Genomic DNA, 13829 nt, shown 5'->3' on the forward strand with positions numbered 1-13829 from the left:
TTACTTGCCACGAGTGAGTTTGAATGAACAACACATCCTAGATACAAAGTTGTTTAACCACAATTTTGTAACGATGCCAACATTTTTGTTCTGCCCATTGTTGGGGTTTCTGAGGGTAAATTATGTCCAATTTGCCCGTTTTTCTCTGTTTTTTTGTGTTGCTCCAATATACACAAAATAAATAACGTGTATATTACAAAACATGTAGAGTTGCAGTAATTTTCTGAGAGAAATGCTTCATTTTGTGGAAAAATGTTAGGGGTGCCAAAACTTTAATTCATTATTGTATATGCCGATAATATGTGGTCATGGTGTCCAGTATTTGTCCCTTGTATGTGGTATTATTGGCATATTGTTCTTGATATAATAAGTTGTGTTCAATAACAGGATGATTGTAATATTTAAACAGTATGTGGCGGTGATATAAATATACGTTAATCATGCATTGGCATTATATTTCCACCTGCACAGAGGAATTATCGAAAATACTGGCCTTTGCAATTCAAGTTGCAAATCTCTATTCATTATATAGTGGAATGCGTTGAAAAAAATAAAACATAAAAATGATCAATGTAAATCACAACTAATATCACATGGAGGTCTGGATTTGGAATGATACTCAAAATCAAAGTGGAAAATCAAATTACAGGTTGATCCACCTTCAGTGGAAATGCCTCAAGACAAGCAAATTATGCTCAGCAGTATGTGTGGCTTCCACGTGCCTGTATGACCTCCCTACAATGACTGGGAATGTTCCTGATGAGGTGATGGATGTTCTGCTGAGGGATCTCCTCCCAGACTTGGATTAAAGCATCAGCCAATTCCTCGGCAGTCTGTGGTGCAACGTGTCATTGGTGGAAGAAAGAGACATGATGTCCCAGATATGCTCAGATGGATTTAGGTCTTGAGAACAGGCAGGCCAGTCCATTGCATGAATGCCTTCATACTGCTGGAACTGCTGATACACTTCAAACACATGAGGCCTAGCATTGTCATACATCACAAGGAACCCAGGGCCCTCTGCACCTGTATATGGCCTCACAATGGGTCTGAGGATCTCATCCCAGTGCCTAATGGCAATAAGGGTACCTCTGGCTAGAACATGGAGAGCTGTGTGTCCCTTCAAAAAATGCATCACACCATTACTGACCCACTGCCAAACCAGTAATGCTCGAGGATGTTGCAGGCAGCAAAATGTTCTCCACGGCATTTCCAGACTTTGTCGTGTCTGTCACATGTGCTCAGTGTGAACCTGCTCTCATTTATGAAGAGCACAGGGTGCGAATGTCGAATCTGCCAATCTTGGTATTCTATGGCAAATGCCATTCACCCTGCACGATGTTGGAATGTAAGCACAACACCCACTTGTGGACGTTGGGTCCTCATACCACACTCATGGAGTCTGTTTTTGACTGTTTGAGCAGACACATGGATGTTAATGGTCTCCTGGAAGTCATTTTGCAGGGCTCTGGCACTGCTCCTCCTCTTCTTGCTTGTACAAAGGAGGAGATAGCGGTCCTGTTGCTGGGTTGTTGCCTTTTTAAGGCCACCTTCACGTCTCCTTGTCTACTGGCTTGTCTCCTGGTATCTGCTCAATGCTCTGGACACTGTGCTGACAGACACAGCTACCCTTCTTACTAGGGTTGAGCGAAACGGGTCGGCGATTTTCAGAAGTCGCCGACTTTTGGCAAAGTCGGGTTTCATGAAACCCGACCCGACCCCTGTGTGGGGTCGGCCATGAAGTCGGCGATCTTCTGAATCTGGAATCGGAATTCCGATACCGATTCCCGATATGTTTAAGATATCGGGAATTGGTATCGGAATTCAGATTTAAGTGTAAAATAAAGAATTAAAATAAAAAATATCGCCATACTTACACTCTGACGGGCCCTGGTACTAAGCGGGAACCTTCCTTCCTTAGAATCAGCCTTCCATGACCTTGCGGTGACATCACGGTGACGTCGCGGCTTGTGATTGGTCCGCGGCCACCCATGTGACCGCTCGCGCGACCAATCACAAGCCGCGACGTCACCGTGACGTCACCGAAGGTCTAGAAGGGCTGATTCTTAGGAAGGAAAGCTGCCGGAAAGAAGCAGGGCATGTCCGAGGGTGAGTATATACCTAATAGGAATATACTCACCCTCGGCTTCTTTCCGGCAGCCTTCCTTCCTAAGAATCAGCCCTTCCAGGACCTTCGGTGACGTCACCGAAGGTCCTGGAAGGGCTGATTCTTAGGAAGGAAGGCTGCCGGAAAGAAGCCGAGGGTGAGCATATTCCTATTAGGTATATACTCACCCTCGGACAGGCCCTGCTTCTTTCCGGCAGCCTTCCTTCCTATGAATCAGCCCTTCAAGGACCTTCGGTGACGTCACGGTGACGTCGCGGCTTGTGATTGGTCCGCGGCCACCCATGTGACCGCTCGCGCGAGCGGTCACATGGGCGGCCTCGGACCAATCACAAGCCGCGACGTCACCGTGACGTCACCGCAAGGTCATGGAAGGCTGATTCTAAGGAAGGAAGGTTCCCGGTTAGTACCAGGGCCCGTCAGAGTGTAAGTATAGCGATATTTTTTATTTTAGTTCTTTATTTTACACTTAAATATGGATCCCAGGGCCTGAAGGAGAGTTTCCGCTCCTTCAGACCCTGGGAACCATTGGAAACCCAATGCACTGCATTGGGTTTCGAGTTTCGGCCGACCCCGACCCCGACCCCGACTTTTTTATAGGATCGGCCGATTTCACTCGACCCGACTTTTGAAAAAGTCGGGTTTCGTGAAACCCGACCCGATCCTATAAAAGTAAAGGTCGCTCAACCCTACTTCTTACCACAGCTTGCATTGATTTGCCATCCTGGCTGAACTGCACTACCTGAGCAACTAATGTGCATTTTAGACACCACCTCATGGTACTGTACCCTTTAAGGGTGAGAGCAATGACAAAATGCAAATGTACTTTCTAAATTTAGAAATGTACTTGGAAAATTGGTGACGTGTTCAACACTTATATACTGTATATGTAATATATATATATATATATATATATATATATATATATATATATATATATACATATATATATATATATATATATATATATATATATATATATATACTAGGTGTTGATCACGTCACCAATTTTCCAAGTACATTTCTACAGGTGCTATTGACATGAAATTCTCACCAGATGACAGAAACTACCCATCTGATCCACACAGGCAAAGAACTCAAACTAAAAAATAGATGTCCGTAAAGTATGTTATGTCTAATAATGAGAAATGACACTGGGAAGTTTTGAACACATGAATAGCGAGAGTTGCAAAAAGTCATGAAAAGTCATGACACCAGCTGAAATCTATCAGTAATTAGAAAGCATTCTTGCCACTTAGTGAAAAATAATATAAACTGGTTCAATTAGTGGCCAGTTAAAAGGTTTTTCATTACTAAGGTGCCACACAAGAAACATCTCATGATGGGGAAAAGCCACTAGCTGTCTCAAGACTTTCACAACCTTACAGTTGCAAAACATATTATGGTATTGGTTACAGAAGCACTACCATTTCAGACAGAAGAGTGAAAAGAATTATCAGAAGAGCCAAGAGCCACCTGTCGAGAGCTATAGAAAGACCTGGAATCTGCAGGTACAATTGTTTCAAAACAAAACTATAAGTAATGCACTCAACCTCATGGCTCACTACGGAAGACTCAGTTGCTGAACAAAAAGCATGTTCAGGTATGTTAAAAGTTTGCTCATCAACATTTAGACAAGCTTGTGAAATTCTGGGAGAATATAGTCTTCTCAGATAACAACAAAAAAATTGAACCCTTTGGATGTCATAATGCACACTATATTTGGAGGCCAAAAGGCACTGCATATCACCCCAAAAGCACCATACCACCAGTAAAGATGATCGACAAATAAACAAATGTACCAAGACATACAGTACTTGATAAAAATCTGCTGCCATCTACCAGGATGATGAAGATGAAACGAGGGTGGATACTTCACAGCAAGACAATGATACTAAACACAAGCCAAGGAAACTCTCATTTGGTTTCAGAGAAAGAAAATAAAGATGCTAGAATGGCCTAACCATCACCTGACCTGAATCCAATAGAAAATGTATAGATATAAATAGACAAAAATAAAGCTCAGAGTTTATAGAATGAGCTCACGGATCCTTCAGGATGTGAAGAGTGTTTGTGTGGAAGAATGGGCCAAAATCAGACCTGAGCAATGCATGTGACTTAGTTCTCCATATAGGAGGTGTCTTGAAGCTGTCATGACCAACAAAGGCTTTTGTACGAAGTATTAAATAACTTTCAGTAAGCATGTTCTATACTTTTCCTTGTGTCACTTTTCATTATTACTCATAACTTAATTTATGGACATCTATGGTTGGATTTTTTTGGCCTGTGTGGATTGGATGGGTTGATACCGGTGTCTGGTGAGAATTTCATGATAATAGCACCTTTAGAAATATATTTACTTAGGAAATTGTTGACGTGTTCAATATTCATTTTACCAGCTCTATGTATTGTTGGGATTCTGTCTCTCTGGTAGACATTACGCATAAGTCCTCAGTTAGCGTTCACACAGGTAATGCACTGTTTGTCTAAATACATGCAGTTTTTATTGATTTCCTCAGGTTGCACAGTACCAAAACAAATTCATAAACATAAATCCCTAGCCTTGTCCATTTGCTAACTAAGCAAAACAGACCCTGTTTACTCATACATAGTTGAGCTACCTCCAGCTCGGTTAAACCTAACAGCTATTTTTCATAACAACCACTAATACTTGCGGTTCTCCTCACGCGGTCTGTACAGACTCCTCTCAGAGAAGGATTCTGACCTATCTCTCTCTTTAGCTCCAAGACACATCCAGTCTGGTCAGCTTCCCTGAGCTGACTGACTAAGGATAACAGCTAGCCTAGTTATATGCAGGGCTGGCTAGGTCAGATGATATAATCAGAACCTGTAGAGGCAGAATTTAACCACAGCCTACTGGGCTTTGCTACAATTAATGACTCTAAAAATGCCATTGGAGCCCAGAGAGAGGTAAATGAGGGAGGCTCCAGAGTCTTGTTGTGCCCATGAGTACCCAGTTTGTACATTGTCTTCTGGTCTACCCAGAGTAGACACATTTACTACTTAAAGGGAATCTGTCACTCCCTGGGACGTGTATAACCTATTAATATGGGCATTCACCATGACTATGCAGGGAGGAAGTGAGGAGAGCACCTTATCATTGCGCACGCCAGAGGTCACTGGAGCAGAAGTCGCAGTGACCTGCCGGCGCCTGCGCAGAAGATCCCTGAATTCACTGCCCATAGAAGGTAGGAAAAGGTATGTATTGTGGAGGGCGCAGGTGTGGGATTCCAGCACCACAAGTGCACAACACAGGTCAGTGTGACTTGCTTGGGAGGGAGGTGATATTATAATGAAGTCAGGAGGCAGGGATTTGTTCCAGGCACCGCCCCGGAACCTGGAATAAATCAATAGCATAAAGAAATAAAATAACTTTTCTCAACAAAAAGACTGCTAATATGAGGCATACAGGTAGGACTAGTGTAATATTTCTATTACCTGTATGCCCATATTAATAGGTTATATACGTCCCAGGGGGTGACAGATTCCCTTTAATCTGTATTTGGTATTTTGACTGTAGAAATATAGCTGATTATTACTACAGTTTCACTGGATGCCATAAAACAAACCCTGAGGTCTTTAAACATATTAAAACAATCATACACTTTGGGAAAGCTAATCAAGTGCTAATGAGGTGTGATATAACAGTAATTGCACATCAAAGACCTATTCTGTCAGCTTTTAATTTCTGTGGACATAAAATTGAAAATAAAATAAACAGTCATATGTGAGACATTTAATTGCCTCTAAAAATTTCCATTGTGCCAAACTTGTAACAAAGGAAAACGTTAAGACTTCCTCAGTAAGTATGGCTTCTCATTAGTCAAGTGCTCTTTTTGTGTAAGATGAAAATTATTTTAGCGCCTCAGGGCTTTTCAGAGACAGTTTGCTCTACAGATAATCTGCCCAGGAGGAAACCCGTCTCAGAACAGATGCAAAAAGTCAAAATGATTGCAATGCATGCACGAGACACGTTCTATAAAGACATGGCTGCGCTATCAGGTTAGGATAAAATTCTTACTGTTTTTCTGAAATATATCACTTTCTGACATAGAAATTGACTGGAGCTCAATCGAAGAGTCACAAATAATAGATTGCTGGAAACAGAGAGCAAACTGAATACATGTACAGTATATTGTAAGGATGCAGCTGGACAGCTCCTGGATCTCAGATTTGAGTCACCTAGGTGGTTATCCTTGATTATGTGAAGCCCAGAAAAGCAGGCTTCATCATTATCAGTGCTGAGGGTTTTTAATGGGCCAGGATTTGGGGTCCAGGTTTTATGAGCTGCTGGATGAGTTGGGTGGGACTAGCTGATCCCATATCTCCAATTGAGGCATTGCAGCCCTTTTAATAAGCAGCAGAGCTGCATCAAATGTGGTCTGTGTGTGCAGGCTGAAAGACCTTGTTTATATGGCTCAGCCAGAGGTTGTGAGTGAAGGACTGACATCTAAATGGGTGAGCTCGTGCCCTGTATGGACTGTTTATTTTCTGTTTTGGTTTTGCTTTGTGTCCAGAAGAGGCTGGTTGTTTGGACTTTATCTGAAAGTTTATGTAGATAACAAACTTCACCTATATTGGACCCGATCACATTGACTACCTGTGTGGAACATAACATATGTATCTTAAACAACAGAACATACAGTATGTATCCCACAGAACAATATGTATGTATCCCACAGAACAATATATATATATATATATATATATATATATATATATATATATATATATATATATATATATATATATATATACAACCCCTGGCGAAAATTATGGAATCACCAGCCTTGGAGGATGTTCATTCAGTTGTTTAATTTTGTAGAAGAAAGCGGATCACAAACATGGCACAAAACTGAAGTAATTTCAGATGGCAACCTTCTGGCTTTAAGAAACACTAAAAGAAATCAACAACAAAAAATGTGGTAGTCAGTAATGGTTTCTTTTTTAACCAAGCATAGGGGAAAAATTATGGAATCACTCAATTCTGAGGACACAATTATGGAATCACCCTGTAAATTTTTATACCCAAAAATAACACATGCATCAAATTAGATCTGCTCGTTAGTCTGCATCTAAAAAGGAGTGATCACACCTTGGAGAGCTGTTGCACCAAGTGGACTAACATGAATCATGGCTCCAACACGAGAGATGTCAATTGAAACAAAGGAGAGGACTATCAAACTCTTAAAAGAGGGTAAATCATCATGTAATGTTGCAAAAGATGTTGGTTGTTCACAATCAGCTGTGTCTAAAATCTGGACCAAATACAAACAACATGGGAAGGTTGTTAAATGCAAACATACTGGTAGAACAAGGAAGACATCAAAGCGTCAAGACCGGAAACTTAACGCAATATGTCTCCAAAACAGGAAACGGACAACAAAACAAATGAGTAACGAATGGGTGGAAACTGGAGTCAACGTCTGTGATCAAACTGTAAGAAACCGCCTAAAGGAAATGGGATTTGCATACAGAAAAGCTAAACAAAAGCCATCATTAACATCTAAACAGAAAAAGACAAGTTTACAATGGGCTAAGGAAAAGCAATCATGGACTGTGGATGACTGGATGAAAGTGATATTCAGTGATGAATAGCGAATCTGCATTGGGCAAGGTGATGATGCTGGAACTTTTGTTTGGTGCCGTTCCAATGAGATTTATAAAGATGACTGCCTGAGGAGAACATGCAAATTTCCACAGTCATTTATGATATGGGGCTGCATGTCAGGTAAAGGCACTGGGGATATGGCTGTCATTACATCTTCAATAAATGCACAAGTTTATGTTAATATTTTGGACACTTTTCTTATCCCATCAATTGAAAGGATGTTTGAGGATGATGAAATCATTTTTCAAGATGATAATGCATCCTGCCAGAGAGCAAAAACTGTGAAAAGTTTCCTTGAAAAAAGACACATAAGGTCAATGTCATGGCCTGCAAATAGTCCGGATCTCAATCCATTTGAAAATCTTTGGTGGAAGTTGAAGAAAATGGTCCATGACAAAGCTCCAACCTGCTAAGCTAATCTGGTAACAGCAATCAGAGAAAGTTGTAGCCAGATTGATGAAGAGTACTGTTTGACACTAGTGTTGAGCGATACCTTCCGATATTTGAAAGTATCGGTATCGGATTGGATAGGCCGATATCCAAAAAATATCAGATATCGCCGATACCGATACCCGATACCAATACAGGTCAATGGGACACAAATATCGGAAGTGATCCTGGATGGTTCCCAGGGTCTGAAGGAGAGGAAACTCTCCTTCAGGCCCTGGGATCCATATTCATGTAAAAAATAAAGAATAAAAATAAAAAATATGGATATACTCACCCTCGGACGAGCCCTGGCTGTCACCGCTGCAAGCGTCTGCCTCCGTTCCTAAGAATGCAGAGAGTGAAGGACCTTCGATGACGTCGCGGTCACGTGAGCGGTCACATGAGCGGTCACGCGACCAATCACAAAAACCGCAACGTCATCGCAGGTCCTACACTCACTGCATTCTTAGGAATGGAGGCTGCCGGTTGCACCGCTGAGGTCCAGGGTCCGTCGGAGGGGTGAGTATATCCATATTTTTTATTTTTATTCTTTATTTTTTACATGAATATGGATCCCAGGGCCTGAAGGAGAGTCTCCTCTCCTCCAGACCCTGGGAACCATACGCACCGCACACGCCTGGGAAGTTATAGGAACTTCCGATTCCGATTTCCGATATCACAAAAATATCGGAACTCATTATCAGAGTTCTGATACAGCGAATATCGGCCGATACCCGATATTTGCAGTATCGGAATGCTCAACACTATTTGACACTCATTAAGTCCATGCCTCAGAGACTGCAAGCTGTTATAAAAGCCAGAGGTGGTGCAACAAAATACTAGTGATGTTTTGGAGTGTTTGTTTTTTGTTTTTCATGATTGCATAATTTTTTTCCTCAGAATTGAGTGATTCCATAATTTTTCCCCTATGCTTGGTTAAATAAAGTAACCATTACTGACTACCACATTTTTTGTTCTTGATTTCTTTTAGTGTTTCTGAAAGCCAGAAAGTTGCCATTTGAAATTACTTTAGTTTTGTACCATGTCTGTGATCTGCTTTGTTTCTACAAAATTAAACAACTGAATGAACATCCTCCAAGGCCAGTGATTCCATAATTTTTGCCAGGGGTTGTGTAGATATACATATACAGTTAGGTCCATATATATTTGGACAGAGACAACATTTTTCTAATTTTGGTTATAGACATTACCACAATGAATTTTAAACAAAACAATTCAGATGCAGTTGATGTTCAGACTTTTAGCTTTCATTTGAGGGTATCCACATTAATATTGGATGAATGGTTTAGGAGTTTCAGCTCCTTAACATGTACCACCCTGTTTTTAAAGGGACCAAAAGTAATTGGACAGATTCAATAATTTTAAAGAAAATGTTCATTTTTAGTGCTTGGTTGAAAACCCTTTGTTGGCAATGACTGCCTGAAGTCTTGAACTCATGGACATCACCAGACGCTGTGTTTCCTCCTTTTTGATGCTCTGCCAGGCCTTCACTGCGGTGGTTTTCAGTTGCTGTTTGTTTCTGGGCCTTTCTGTCTGAAGTTTAGTCTTTAACAAGTGAAATCCATGCTCAATTGGGTTGAGATCAGGTGACTGACTTGGCCATTCAAGAATATTCCCCTTCTTTGCTTTAATAAACTCCTGGGTTGCTTTGGCTTTATGTTTTGGGTCATTGTCCATCTGTAGTATGAAACGGTGACCAATCAGTTTGGCTGTATTTGGCTGGATCTGAGCACACAGTATGTCTCTGAATACCTCAGAATTCATTCGGCTGCTTCTGTCCTGTGTCACATCATCAATAAACACTAGTGACCCAGTGCCACTGGCAGCCATGCATTCCCAAGCCATCACACTGCCTCCGCAGTGTTTTACAGATGATGTGGTACCAAGCTGTACCAAGCCTTCGCCATACTTTTCGCTTTTGATCATTCTGGTAGAGGTTGATCTTGGTTTCATCTGTCCAAAGAATGTTCTTCCAGAACTGTGCTGGCTTTTTTAGATGTTTCTTAGCAAAGTCCAGTCTAGCCTTTTTATTTTTGATGCTTATGAGTGGCTTGCACCGTGCAGTGAACCCTCTGTATTTACTTTCATGCAGTCTTCTCTTTAGGTAGATTTGGATATTGATACGCCTACCTCCTGGAGAGTGTTGTTCACTTGGTAGGCTGTTGTGAAGGGGTTTCTCTTCACCATGGAGATTATTCTGCGATCATCCACCACCGTTGTCTTCCGTGGGCACCCAGGTCTTTTTGCATTGATGAGTTCACCAGTGCTTTCTTTCTTTCTCAGGATGTACCAAACTGTAGATTTTGCCACTCCTAATATTGTAGCAATTTCTCGGATGTTTTTTTTTCTGTTTTCGCGGCTTAAGTATGGCTTGTTTCACATGCATGGAGAGCTCCTTTGACCGCATGTTTACTTCACAGCAAAACCTTCCAAATGCAAGCACCACACCTCAAATCAACTCCAGGCCTTTTATCTGCTTAATTGAGAATGACATAACGAAGGGATTGCCCACACCTGTCCATGAAATAGCCTTGGAGTCAATTGTCCAATTACTTTTGTTCCCTTTAAAAACAGGGTGGCACATGTTAAGGAGCTGAAACTCCTAAACCCTTCATCCAATGTTAATGTGGATACCCTCAAATGAAAGCTGAAAGTCTGAACTTCAACTGCATCTGAATTGTTTTGTTTAAAATTCATTGTGGTAATGTCTATAACCAAAATTAGAAAAATGTTGTCTCTGTCCAAATATATATGGACCTAACTGTATATATATATCCCACAGAACAAAACATATGTATCCCAAAGAACAGAGTATATGTATTCCACGGAGTTTGTTCTTTACGTCGATTGAATAAAGATATTATGCAATATAATTATCCCATTCTAAAGAGATGCAAAGCATCTTTTGTTGTTCTAGATAACTTTCTTAAAGGGATAACTGTTTTTGGAGTGGTACTTGGATTAAATTCTTCCTCCTCTGTGCGGTGATCCCAAGTCAAATGGTATTTTCTGCTTCTGACTTTAAACAATTCTTGCTTAAATTCACTGACACCAGATAGAGACCTTGAAAAATAGTCAATGATAGAAACACCAAGTATAGTGATAAGCTTCAAGTGTAGTTTTGATAAATTTGTAAAAATCTTTAAAGGCATTGTGTCATACTCGTTACTTATCTTATTTGACATTTTGGACCAGCGAGCATGGTCATATCACTTGTCCATACTGAGCTCTCTCCCAGGCTGCTGACAGAGGTACAGTAGCTTTGCCTCCAGCCAGACCTGCAGTGTCTAAAGCATAGAGCATGCGAGCGCTCGTTACTTTCCTAGATATCTGGCCATCTCTGAGACTGCATAGTTGGCCGTTAACCTATACAGTGACCAGTAAACTAATCAATTAAAAGTTCCTCCATTCTTGAAAGCAAAGGTGATTTTTTAATAAGAGCTAAATTGCAAATTTGCTTGAGTTTTTGAGCATTTTGCAATTTTACCCAATTAATAAGATGAGAAAATTCCATTAACTATGAGAATAATTGAAGCTGACTCTGAACATGTTTAATGAATGTAACTAAGAATATGCCAAGCAGCCAGAAAATATCTTCAAAATTATTAAAATTGGAGTCACACTTTATAAGAATGACATCTTCAACCCAGAAAGATGACAGTGCAGACCTCATTTGTATTTCTCCATCCCTTCCTTGGGTGCAACCTTGCTCTTTCTTACCTCTCTTTTGCCTATATGTTGGGGTCTCTAAAGTATTACATTCCCATCACAGTTTAACCCTTCTCTACCTTACTGCATACATAACCATGTTAGGACTGCATGGAAGTAGATGACTATGACTTTGTGGGGTATCCTGGGATGGCCACGAAATTGGAATGCATATCTTATCAGAGCCGTCTGCTGGACCTATGGAAAATGTGCCATCATGAGAAGTAAATTCAGTATATTTCTCTTTTTCCACACATTTAAGACTAGGAAATAGATTCAGTTTGTGAAGCTGCTGAACAAGAAGGAAGACATCTGCTTTGATGTTAACATTTAATCTCTTATTACTCCATGAATTCGAGGTGAAATTGTCACAGTTGTCACAGCTTCACAGCCAGAACCTTGTTGCCTACACTGTTTAATATTGTAGACCTGTTAGAAGGATTTGCAATTCATCGTTATTACTATTGCTACAGACAGGGCTGTAAAGCATTGTTGTGTTCTGTAGGTAAAATCTGGTTGTATTATTTGGTAAAAAGGTCACCATTGGGCAATTTATGACATGGTTATCTTTACACTATGATGGTAAACCATACGGGGGAGGGTTGCAACAGAAGGAACCGCATCAGTGTTGATGGCCCTTGCTGCTAAACGGTGGCTTACTATTTCATATACTCCAGAGCTGCATTTACAATTCTGTTGTTCTTAGGCTTCTTTCACACTTCTGTTGGTACGGGGCCGTCACGAATCGTCGGCGCGATGTACCGACGGAAGTGTTTTCTTTCATATTTCCGTCTGCATTGCCCAGCAGGAAAGATCGTGAGAGCGATATCTCCTGCTGGGCATGCGCAGTGTGAAACGCTGGATGCGACGTATGGAAAAACGTTCCCTTGAACGTTTTTCTGAGACGATGGGCCGCCAAAACCCGACGCATCCAGTGCACAACGGACGCAACGTGTGGCCATACATCGCGATCCATCGGCAATACAAGTCTATGGGAAAAAAAACGCTTCCTGTGTGCAAATTTGCACGATGCGTTTTTTTTACCAAAATGAAGTATTGTGATGGATCCAAATAAACGGAAATGTGAAAGTAGCCTTACTCGTTGGCAGACACTTCAACAACTAAGGCCACATACAAACTACATAAGTGTTAGAAGTTAAGTACTCTGTTGTGACATCTTTATACTAGTAAATTGGGTTCAGACGTATCCTTTGGAATATCCATTTACTTCAGGGCTATCCTGCTCAGGGGGATTCTCTAAGTCTCAGGTTAGGGTGTACAACACAGACTGAAGGCGATGGCAGAGTGGGCAATAGTTTACGGATGGCAAGCGGAATATCGATAACCAGGATAGTAGGTAGACAAGCGGAGCAGGGAACATGAGAAGACACAGAGTCAGGAATTTACAACTTATACAAACACAGAAACTTAAGATGTAAATATAGTCCAGAACTTGTTATATCATTTGTAATGTGAACAACTGGTTAATTGCAGATCTAAATCAGAAGCTAATGTAGATTGTCGAAACAAACAGGAGTTTGCGGTGATGATTGTCAGATGAGAAAAGTGGTGAGACAAACTACTAGGCTTAACAGAACTGAAAACAAGGATATTTGACACTCTTAGAAGGCCTTGGGTGATGATTTTATGAGCGCTCAACAGGCAACTTATAAAACCCACCATAGCACACAGCAAAGGACAACAGTCAAAGGGAAAGGGATCAAGGCCCGGCCCTGGAGCCGAGACAAGTGAATTACACAAAAGAGGTCCAACACATAAGTATTTGAGCTCTGCTTGAACTGCTTTCTATTTGTGTTCTTTTTTTTTTACAGGACACAAAAGTGTAGTCTACGCCAAAGAGGACACCAATAGAAAGCAGTGAAAGCAGAGTCCAAACGTTCAAGCATTGGACTC

The 13829-nt window shown here is 41.0% G+C and overlaps 1 protein-coding gene across 2 annotated transcripts in view; it reads left to right on the plus strand.

The window, feature by feature from the left end:
• Positions 1-13829, plus strand: part of LOC143773326 (contactin-associated protein-like 5) — a 484664-nt gene that overhangs the window by 399430 nt on the left and 71405 nt on the right. The gene's annotated exons all lie outside the window — the stretch shown is intronic.

The sequence above is a fragment of the Ranitomeya variabilis genome, chromosome 1 (genome assembly GCF_051348905.1).
Source record: "Ranitomeya variabilis isolate aRanVar5 chromosome 1, aRanVar5.hap1, whole genome shotgun sequence".
Lineage (NCBI taxonomy): Eukaryota > Metazoa > Chordata > Amphibia > Anura > Dendrobatidae > Ranitomeya > Ranitomeya variabilis.